Source organism: Aotus nancymaae, unplaced genomic scaffold (genome assembly GCF_030222135.1).
Source record: "Aotus nancymaae isolate 86718 unplaced genomic scaffold, 86718_ANA_hifiasm-v0.15.2.pri h1tg000029l, whole genome shotgun sequence".
NCBI classification, from domain to species: Eukaryota; Metazoa; Chordata; class Mammalia; order Primates; family Aotidae; genus Aotus; species Aotus nancymaae.
The window spans coordinates 8,029,508-8,040,487 of NW_026988442.1; the positions used below are offsets into that span (position 1 = coordinate 8,029,508).

Here is a 10,980-nt window from a genome sequence, read left to right on the forward strand (position 1 = left end):
AATTCCCCTGCAGGTCTTCAGGAATCCAGATCACCCCAGAGATCTTTGTGCCCACAGGTGGCACCTCCAGAGTGGAGAAAAGCCTTTGTCAAGAAGTGAAGCAGATGGGGGATGAGAGGGTCCTGCAGGCAGAACTGGAATCGACTTCCACTCTACCCCTTGCAAGCTGTGTGACCCTGGGTGAATGTTCTCCTTCGTTTGGGAGCCTCCATTTTCTTAGATTTGGAGCAGGGTGGTCACAATGACCTTGCAGAGTTCTGAGAATCAGAGACAGAACATGAAAAGCCTGGAGAACATTCTCGTAAGAATAGCTGTGACTTAGCTTTGCGTAGAGGTAGCATTGTAGCCAATGAAGTTTATCCGAGGTGCGATTATGGCTAATTTAAAACTTTTCTAATACTCTGCCGTGACAACTTGCAATATAATCGGCATTGGCAATTTTTGACAGTCTCTATGGAGACCGAATATATATTTAAAACTCAGTCTTCGTAGAGACTGTCAAAAATTGCCAATGCCGATTACATAAGAATGTGGATCCACATAGGCACCTCTGTGTCAGAAACATGCTTCTTTATTACTGCGTAGTGACTCTATCTTCCCCGGGACACGCCCCCAGTCTGCCTACATTTGCAGACAGACACAGTGGCATGGGGACAACAGTTTGTCCCCATGGCTTGTTTTCACTTCCCTGCTGTCAGCAGGACTCTGTGGAACGGATGCTTTATAGCACTGATGCTGCCTTTAGAAACCTGAAGAAGGGGAAGGGGCAAGGGACCGTCACCTGCAGCAGCAGGTGCAGCTTGTGTGTGAGTTGGGGTTTTTTCTTTTGTGTTAAAAGATTTCCAAACATTTCCTCCTCTGCCTTGCGGGTCAGCGTGGCTGAACGGGAGCCTCGTCCTCTGTCAGAATGGCCCAACCTACCCTACCTCATGGCTGGCCCTTCCAGACCATTGATGGGCTGCCAGGCACCTCCTCCACCTCCCGGTCCTCTGGGACTTCAATCACTCTCTGCAGCTGAAGGTTCTCTAGAACCTCTGATACCTCCTGCACTGGAACAACCTCTGGAGCCTGAAACACCTTCTGCAGCTGAAGGTTTCCTGAGACCTCAGACACCTCAGCCACGTGAGTTTCCTAAGGGACCTCAGCAACGTACTCCAGTCGAGTGTCCCCTGGAACCGCAACCACCTCCTGACCTTGAGTGTCCTCTGGAACTTCAACAACCTCCGATACTACAGTGTGCACTGGGACCGCAACCATCTCCTGAACGTGAGTGTCCTCTGGAACTTCAACAACCTCCTGAAGCTGTCTCTTTTCTGAGACCTCATCCTCCTCCTGCAGATGTCTCCCCTGCAACACTTCAGCAGCCTACTGCAGCTGTTTGTCCCCCGGGACCTCATCTTCCACCTGCAGGCGTCTGTCCCTCATGACCTCATCCACCTCCTGCGTGTATTTGTGCTGCAAAACTTCCTCAGCCTACTGCAGCTGTTTGTCCCCTGGGACCTCATCTTCCACCTGCAGGCATCTCTCCTCCCGGACCTCATCCACCTCCTGCAGGCATCTGTATGCCGGGACCTCATGCACCTCAAGCAGGCTTCCGTCCTCTGGGACCTCACTTTCCTCCTGCAGGTGTCTGTCCTGCAACACCTCATCAACCTACTGCAGCTTCTTGTCCCCTGGGACCTCATCTACCTGCTGCAGGTGTCTCTCCTCTGGGACCTCAGCGATTTTCTCCTGCTCTGTGGCCTGCGGGACCTCAGCCTACTCCTCCACTTAGCAGCCTGTTCAGCCTCAGCCACCTCCTCTACCCGGGTGGCCTCTGGCCCCTCAACTACCACCTCTACATGAGTCAGCTCGGGTACTTCAATAGTGTCCACTCGTGGCCTCTGGGACTCCAGCCACCTTCTCCCGGGGCTCCTCTACTTGGCTGGCCTCTGCCATCTCAGCCGAGTCCATCACCTCAGTGTCCTCTGGGACCTCAGTCACCTCCTATACCCATGTGTCCTCTGGGACCTCGACCACCGACTCCACATGCACCACTTGGTATGTTTTTTTCTGAACAGTATACATTGACTTGTGAAATGAATTTATCTTTCCTTTTATTTTTCTGAGTTAATTGAAATATCACAGATGTTACTGCAGGCTTTGCAGTACAGTGGTAACACTGGCTGAGGGCATGGTCACTTTTGTCAAGTTTCTGAGGGTGCACAGTCGGTCACATTATTTCTTCGTCATGACCTTGGCAGGAGGTATCTCCTGTAGATCCCCACCAACAGTAGGGCCTGCCTATCCGGATTAAGAGCCACAATTCTGCCCTTTCCCCTGGTTGGTAGGGAGGAGGCTGCACAATGCCTGGAGTTACTGTAACAGACGTGAACTAGCAGGAGTTCCTCAAAGCTCTGGCAGCCTTTCTCGAAAAGTCCGGGAAGCTGAAAGTCCCTGAATGGGTGGACACCATCAAGCTGGCCAAGCACAAAGTGCTTGCTCCTTACAATGAAAACTAGTTCACACTCGAGCTGCTTCCACTGCACGGCACCTGTACCTCCAGGGTGGCACTGGGGTTGGCTCCATAACCAAGATCTACGGGGGACATCAGAGAGAAACGGCGTCATGCCCAGCCCCTTCAGCCGAGGCTCCAAGAGTGTGGCCCGCCTGGTCCTCCAAGGCCTGGAGGGGCTGAAAATGGTGGAAAAGGACCAAGATGGGGGCCGCAAACTGACACCTCAGGGACAGAGAGATCTGTACAGAATCGCTGGACAAGTGGCAGCTGCCAACAAGAAGCATTTAGAACAAACCATGCTTGTTTAATACATTGCCTCATTCAGAAAAAAAAAAAGCCACAATTCCGGCTGGGCACAATGGCTCACACCTGTAATCCTAGCACTTTGAGAAGCCAAGGTAGACAGATCACAAGGTCAGGAATCGAGACCAGCCTGACTAACATGGTGAAACCCTGTCTCTACTAAAAATATAAAAATTAGCTGGGCGTGGTGGTGCACCTGTAATCCCAGCTACGGGGGAGGCTGCGGCAGGAGAATCACTCGAACCTGGGAGGTGGAAGTTGTGGTGAACGGAGATCACACCACTGCACTCCAGCCTGGGAGAGAGAGCAAGAGACTCCATCTCAAAAAAAAAAAAAAAAAAAAAAAAAAAAAAGCCACTCTTCCAAAATGCTTTGCCACTCCCTATGTGATAGATAACAATGTTTTGCGATTCTAAACATGTCAAAATAGAGTCACTTATGACAAGTGACTCAGCCTACAGTGAAGCTGCTGACCCCTCAAAGTGTACAGTGGACAGAGGTGATGTGATAACACCTGCTGTGGTCAGACACCCCCAAGACCTAACAAGAAAGAGAAGCCAAAAGGCAGCTGAGATAATGGCCATGGAGACGCCTGCAGAGGGCTATGAACACCACGATAAACTGACGATCACTGGGCGCCATGGCTCATGCCTATAACCCCAACATTTTGGAAGGATGAAGTAAGGAGACTGCTTGAACCCAGCAGTTCAAGATCAGCCTGGCAACATAGGGAGACCTCATCTCTACTAAAAATTTAAAAAGTTGGCTGGGTGCAGTGGCTCACGCCTGTAATCCCAACACTTTGGGAGGCCGAGGCGGGCAGATCACAACATCAGGAGTTTGAGACCATCCTGGCCAACATGGTGAATCCCTGTCTCTACTTAAAAAAAAAAAAAATAGCCAGGCATGGTGGCACGCGCCTGTAGTCCCAGCTACTTGGAGACTCAGGCAGGGAATCGCTTGAACCTGGGAGGCGGAGGTTGCAGTGAGCCGAGATTGTGCTATTGCACTCCAGCCTGGGCGACAGAGCGAGACTCCGTCTCAAAATAAAAAAGTTAGCCGGGCATAGTGGTGTACGCCTGTAGTCCCAGCTACTCCTAAGGCTGAGGTGGGAGGATCGAATGAGCCAGGGAGGTTGAGGCTGCAGTGAGCTATGATGGCAGCGCTGCACTCTAGCCTGGGTAACAGAGAGAGACTCTGTCTCAAAAAAAAAAAAAAAAAGAAAGAAAGAAAAAAAGAAAAAGAAACTGGTCATGGCAGAGATGCCTGTAGGAGCTTTACTGGTGAGAACTCTGAGGCCTCTTTTTCATCAGGCAACCACCAGAAGCTCTGCTGGGAGAAGAGCTCGGCCCCCACCCCTTCTGCCCCCAACGCTTCTTGGCATTCCGAGGGAAAACAGCACGGTCATCCAGGAGGTACTGGAGCTATTCCCTGTGGCTTGTTCCTCCTCTCTCATTACTGCCTGCCTGTTGGTGTGAAAGCCTCTCAATAAATCATGAGTTTGTAAACATTTAATTGGCCATTGAGTCATTCCTCCCACCCCCACCTCCCAATCAGAGTTAGCACAACTAGGCTGATTTGCACCTGACCCAAGAAAGACTATGTGATTGCTGGGCATGGTGGCTCAGGTTTGTGAGTGAAATCCTGCCACTACAAAAAACCAAAACTTAGCCAGGCATGTGGCATGCACCTGTAGTCCCAGCTACTTAGGAGGCCAAGGTGAGAGGATAATTTGAGCCCAGGAGATCTAGAGTGCAGTGAGCCGTGATGGTGCCACTGTACTCCAACCTAGGTAGCAGAGTGTGACCCTGTGTCCAGATAAATAAATAAATACTCTGTGATCCTGGGCAAGCAGCTCTCTCTCTCTAAGCCTCTCTAAGCCTCAATGAGATCATTTGTAAGATGGAATCGTTACAGTACCTAGAGGATCAGTGTGGCATTTAAATGTGGCAGTAGGCCAGGCCCTGTGGCTCACTTTGCATGGTGGCTCATGCCTGTAATCCCAGCTACTCAGGAGGCTGAGGCAGGAGAATCACTTGAACCCGGGAGGCAGAGGTTGCAGTGAGCCAAGATTGAGCTACTGCACTCCAGCCTGGGTGACAGAGAAAGACTTCATCTCAAAAAATATATAAAAATTAAAAATAAATAAATAATTATAATAATAAAATAAGATAAAATTAAAAAATAAAAAGAAGATAGCCTTGCCCGCCACTTTCAGTCAACAGAACAGAAGAAAGACATACATCTTCAGAATCAGGAAGCCCAACAAATTCCAAATTCCTGTAATTCCGGCACTTTGAGAAGCCGAAGCGGGCAGATCACCTGAAGCCAGGAGTTTGAGACAGCCTGGTCAACATGGCAAAACCCGTCTCTATTAGAAATATAAAATTAGCTAGGTATGGTAGTGGATGCCTGTGATCCCAGCTTCTCAGGAGGCTGAGGCAGGAAAATCACCTGAACCCAGGAGGCAGAGGTTGCAGTGAGCAGAGATCATGCCACTGTACTCCAGCCTGGGCGACAGAGCGAGACTCCATCTCAAAAAATGATAATAAAATAAATAAATGTGACAGTGCATGCACCAGCAAACGCTTTGCATCATGCCTAGCACATAGCAAGTGCTCAGTAAATTAAAAAATAAAACAATGTTAGCCTCCCTGGAAGCTACTTCTCCCCTGGCAGCCCTTACTGCTCACTCCCGTCACCAACCACCGTCTTCAGATTACCAAAGCAGCCTGGTGTCAGAGAAGAGGGGAAAACCCAGCATCCGAAGACTGAAATTGCATTCCAGCTCCACCAGCTGCCAGCTGTGTGTCCTTGGCCATTCAGCCTCTCTGTTCTTCAGTTTCCTATGTGAAGAATTGGGATCAGCATAGTAGCTGCCTCTTCGGCTTGTTGTGAGGATTAAACAAGAGCACAGAAGGTGCACAATACATGTTCAAGTTATTATTACTGCTACTGTTATTACTACCATACTGTCCTCCACACCCGCCCTGGTACCAATTCCTACAGATTCAACCTCCTAGAAGCCTCTCAAAGCCGTCTTCAGCCTCCATTTCCCAGGCCTGGACTTTCCTATCATTTCATGCCTCTATTAGGGGCTCCTTAAAACAGATTGTCAGGTTGGATGTGGTGGCCTGAGCCCGTCATCCCAGCTACTCAGGAGGCTGAGACAGGAGAGGCTTGAACCTGGGAGGCAGAGGTTGCAGTGAGCAGAGATCACGCCATTGCACTCCAGCCTGGACAATGGTGTGAGACTGTCTTAAAAACAACAACGATGACAGCAGATCTCCAGTCCTCACCCCAGAGTTACTGATTCAGTGGCTCTGCAGCAGCCTGAGAATGTGCATTGTTAGCAAGTTCCCAGGCAATGATTGTTACATGTAAATTTTCAGAGCTGCAAAAGAAGTAGCTCTCGAATGTAAATTTCCTCAGCAAGGCAATTTACTTATATAGAAGGATGCAGCTCACAGATGGAACAATGGCAAGCACACACCTGGACAAGGAAGGGGAAAGGGTTCTGATTCCTGATGGAGGTTGCCTCTACTGCTGTGTCGTTTCCCTATCGGCTGGGCTTAGACTGCACAGTCTAGGCTAATTCTGATTGGCTATTTTAAAGAGAGCAGAGGTAGAAGCCTGAGTGGTGAGGTGGGTAGTCTGGCAGGAAGGATGGTTACAGGACAGGTCAGAGAAGGTAAGCAGGGGTGACTCAGGTCAAAGCACATGACCGAGATGAGTTAGGAAGGAGCAGGGGACCAGGGGAACAGATGTGATTAGAACTGGTGGAAATGGTTGTTTACTGAAACTACAGAGAAGTCAAACTTTAAAATGGAGGACAAAGAACTGAACATACTGACATCCTGATTCCTTGAAGAGAAATTCAGAACTCATTGTATCCAACACGACCATGCTGCCAGTCCAAGAGTCACACCTTTACAACCTCTGCTTCTGAGCTCTTCCCGGTTTCCCTCATTCACAGAGGTCTTTTTTCATCTAACCCTTCTCCAGGCTGGTGGCCTCAGGGCTGAGGGGATTCTATGGGTGGAAATCAGTCAAGGACAGTCAGAGCCTAGGATTGTGAAAAGGGGCTGGCCTCTGGCTCCGGGGTTTGTTTTCAGCCTGGAATCTGCTGTTTTGCACCAGCCAAAGTCAAGGTCCTCCTAGGTCCTGAAAATCCTGCCCCCTGGTTACATACACACACACCCACACATATGCCCCTCCCCAATTATTCACTCCAGAAGTCCCGTGCACACACATGACACTGTCATGGTCCCCTCCAAGGACCCGCACTCTGCCCCACGCAGGCCAGAGCTCACCCACCCTGAGGATTCATCCCTGACAGCCCTGCATCCCTTTCCTCACAGATGCTTCACTTACCCTCTTCTCTGCTCTGAAATTCCCTCAAAAGCCTTCACTAGTAATTTTTCTAAATCATAGTAATTACCTCATTACTTTGATGTTAATAGACTTCGCTCAGCAGCAAGGAGCCAGTTGAAAGGTGCCCAGGCCCTGTGTGTGGGGAGGGTTCCTGGAGGGAGCCCTGTGTGAGTGCTGGCCCAGCTGCAGCCCTGCGACTGGTCCTGGCCTGCCTGCCTCCCCAGCCAGCCTGGGCTCTCGCGCGTTCTTCCCAAGTCAGGGAAAATCCTCAAACCACCCACTTCTGAGAAATGGTGAAAGAGAGAAAAAGAAGGAAGGAAGGAAGGAAGGAAGGAAGGAAGGAAGGAAGGAAGGAAGGAAGGAAGGAAGGAAGGAAGGAAGGAATCGAGGCAGGAATCGAGGATGATGAGGTTCAGGATGCATGCACTGAGTCCTTACTATGTACCAGCTGCCTTCGCTGCATTATCCTTCCTCATCCTCACGACTGTTCTCTATGATGAGGCCTCAGGGGGCTGCATTTCAGCTGGGGAAACCGAGAGCTTAGGTGATCTGCCCAAGGACTCACTCTCAGTAGCAGATCTGAATTAACGCAGGTAGGCCTGACTCCCACGCCTAACCTCCTGACCATGAGGCTTTTCTGCAAACGCCCTCCCCTCTAGGCCTCAGTTTCCCCATTCGTCGAAGTTACAGAGGCTGTTGATGAGGGCTCACTGAGAGCCAGGCACCAGTTTGCCACCTGGCCCATTGCATGTAATCCTATTACTACATTTGAATCTGTGACCTGTTATAACCACAGGGCCACGCTTGCCTTCTCAAGTTGATGGTAAGTGATTTTCCAAGTCCAAGGCTCTCCAGGAACACTGCAGACTTCCTCCACAAACAGGATGGGGAAGAGAAGGTCTCAGCAGAAAGGCACCCTGGAGCAGGACAGGCCAGGTCTGAGAGCGAATGGGCAGCCAGAGACCAGACTAGCCAGACTGGTCAGGGTCAGGGTGGGGGTGCAGAATAGAGGATCCTTTGACAGGGCAGAAGCTGCAAGCCACCCCATCCCCACCATCTGGCTCCAGCTCCAGCCTAATGATGCATGATGGAGAGAATGTGGGTGCAGGGGTTGCTGAGGGCTGCCCACCTTCTCTGCCTCCTAGGATAAGACAGCCCGAGACCTCCCAGGGCCATCTGGCTAACACATCCCCAGGCCCTAACCACCCCTGGGACTCCTCTCAACAGGCTGAAATTGGCTGGGAGTGTGGCCAGCCCGAGTTGCTGGGGTTACAGGCATACGCCACCACACCTGGCTAATTTTGTATTTTTAGTAGAGACGGGATTTCGCCATGTTGGTCAGGCTGGTCTCGAACTCCTGACCTCAGGTGATCTGCCCGCCTTGGCCTCCCAAAGTGCTGGGATTACAGGCGTGAGCCACAGCACCTGGCCAGAATTACCTTTTTTGTTGTTGTTAACAGACAAGATCTCACTCTGTCACCCAGGCTGGAATGCAGTGACACAATTATAGTTCACTGCAGCCTTCACGCTCCTGGGTTCAAGTGATCCTTCTGCCTCAGCTTCCTGAGTGGCTGAGATTGCAGGAGTGAGCCACCACACCAGCAATTTAAGGAATTATCTTAAAGAAGAGGGCATGGCCTACTTTGTCCCTTCCTCCACCCTGCTTTTCGGAGTGCAGATACAGTGGCTGGAGTGCGAGCAGCCGCTACGGACCGTGACTGGAAACAGCCCACTGACGATGACGGAGCCAAAAATTAAAAGGTTTCATGATGACTGTGGAGCTGCCATATCAGCTTGGATGCCAACCCTCACTTGAGGGAAAGAGCGACACACTTCTATTTTATTTAAAACACCGTTATTTGGTGTCTTCTGTACTCATAGCAAAACTTATTTGTTTTTTTTTCAATCAAAAAAATTTGCCTTCCGCAAATTCTCTAACCTCCCTATGCCTTGGTTCTCCTGTCTGGAATGAGAATAATTGTCTGGGTACCGTGGCTCATGACTGTAATCCCAGCACTTTGGGAGGCCGAGGTGGGTGGATCACTTGACCAGAACTCTCAGGAGTTTGAGACCAACCTGGGCAATGTGATGAAGCCCCATCTCTACAAAAAAATACAAAACTTAGCTGCGTCTGGTAGTACTCACCTGTAGTCCCAGCTACTTGAGAGGCTGAGGCAGGAGGATCGCTTGAATCTGGGAAGTCGAGGTTGCAGTGAGCAGAGATTGTGCCACTGCACTCCAGCCTGGGTGACAGGGCGAGACCCTGTCTAAAAAAAAAAAAAAAAAAAAAAGAGAGACAGAGAGAGAATAATTAGTATTAGATGAATGTATATCAGTGCAACCTATTGAGAAATTACCTTTTTTTTTTTTGAGGCAGAGTCTCGCTCTGTCATCCAGGCTGGAGTACAGGTACAGTGGGGTGATCTCAGCTCACTGCAACCTCCGTCTCCTAGGTTCAATCGATTCTCATGCCTCAGCCTCCTGAGTAGCAGGCACCCACTACCACACCTGGATAATTTTTGTATTTTTAGTAGAGACAGGGTTTTGCCATGTTGGCCAAGCTGATCTTGAGCTCCTGGCCTCAAGCGATTCACCCACCTCCGGGAACATAGGGAGACTATGTCTCTACAGAATAATCTAAAAAGTTAGCCAGGCATAGTGGCAAGCACCTGTAGCCCCAGCTTCTCAGGAGGCTGAGGCAGGAGGACTGCTTAAGTCTAGAAGTTTGAGGCTGCAGTGAGCCAACATTGCACTGGGACACCCCAGCCTGGGCGACAGAGCATGACACTGTCTCAAAAAAAATAAAAGTCTTGTTGCTTGTATCTGGGATTGCTTGGGGCAATTAACATCTGCCCCACTTGTCAAGCGCCTACACAAAGTAGGCCCTCAATACGATGGGCTATAGTATTCTAACATTAACTAACTGTGGCGGGGTCTTTCCTTTCCTATCCCAATGTGGGGGTGAAGGCATAAGATAGTGCCCGGGTGCAGTGGCTCACCTCTGTAATCCCAGCATTTTGGGAGGCCAAGATAGGTAGATTAATTGAGGTCGGGAGTTCAAGACCAACCTTGCCAACATGATGAAACCCTGTCTCTACCAAAAACACAAAAATTAGCCGGGTGTGGTGGTGCATGCCTGTAATTCCAGCTACTTGGGAGGCTGAGGCACGAGGATTGCTTGAACCCGGGAGGCGGAGGTTGCAATGAGCTGAGATCGTGCCACTGCACTCCAGCCTTTGCGACAGAGTGAGACTCCATCTCAAAAACAAACAAACAAACCAAAAACAGAAAATGTACAGGAGAGTGATATGGGGAAGAGAAAGCCTGAGGAGTGTCCTGACATTAGGGCCCTTGGTCCCCACAGTAAGGGCCTGCCTCTTGGGAGACTCTTAGAGTACCCAGTGATACAGGGAGGCTCCTGACAGCTTAGAGAATAGCTGCTTTGGTCTGGGCACGGTGTAGTGTGTCCACACCGCAGGCTGGGCTCACCTCCCTCCCAGGTGTCAGGGAGGAGATGCGTGCGGGAAGCAACCTTCCACCTCCCTCAGCCTCTCTAAAGGGCACAGAGAGAGTGGGGTGTGGACTTGGCTGGTGAATGGGAGCCCCCACTCCATTTCTCACTTTGCCTGAGGAAACTCCGGCGTCACCTCGGTCCCACTTCTGCTTGCTTGAGTCCCTAAGTCCCTGTCCTTGCCGAGGGCCTTCCCCTGTGGAGGTCTTTCCTGTCTTGGCATTGCGCAAGGCCTGCAGCTGCCTCCTGACCAGCCTCTGGGCTGGACAGTAGAGCTGAGGCTTTGGGAAAGAGG

General features: G+C 50.5%; 1 non-coding gene and 1 pseudogene across 1 annotated transcript; both read left to right on the plus strand.

Moving 5' to 3' along the window:
* Positions 1-320: 320 nt before the first annotated feature.
* LOC135277025 (U4 spliceosomal RNA) lies at positions 321-460 on the plus strand. Its single transcript, XR_010344639.1, has one exon. It is a non-coding gene; the product is annotated as a U4 spliceosomal RNA (small nuclear RNA).
* Positions 461-2,085: 1,625 nt separating this feature from the next.
* LOC105719071 (small ribosomal subunit protein eS19-like) lies at positions 2,086-2,951 on the plus strand (annotated as a pseudogene).
* Positions 2,952-10,980: the final 8,029 nt, after the last annotated feature.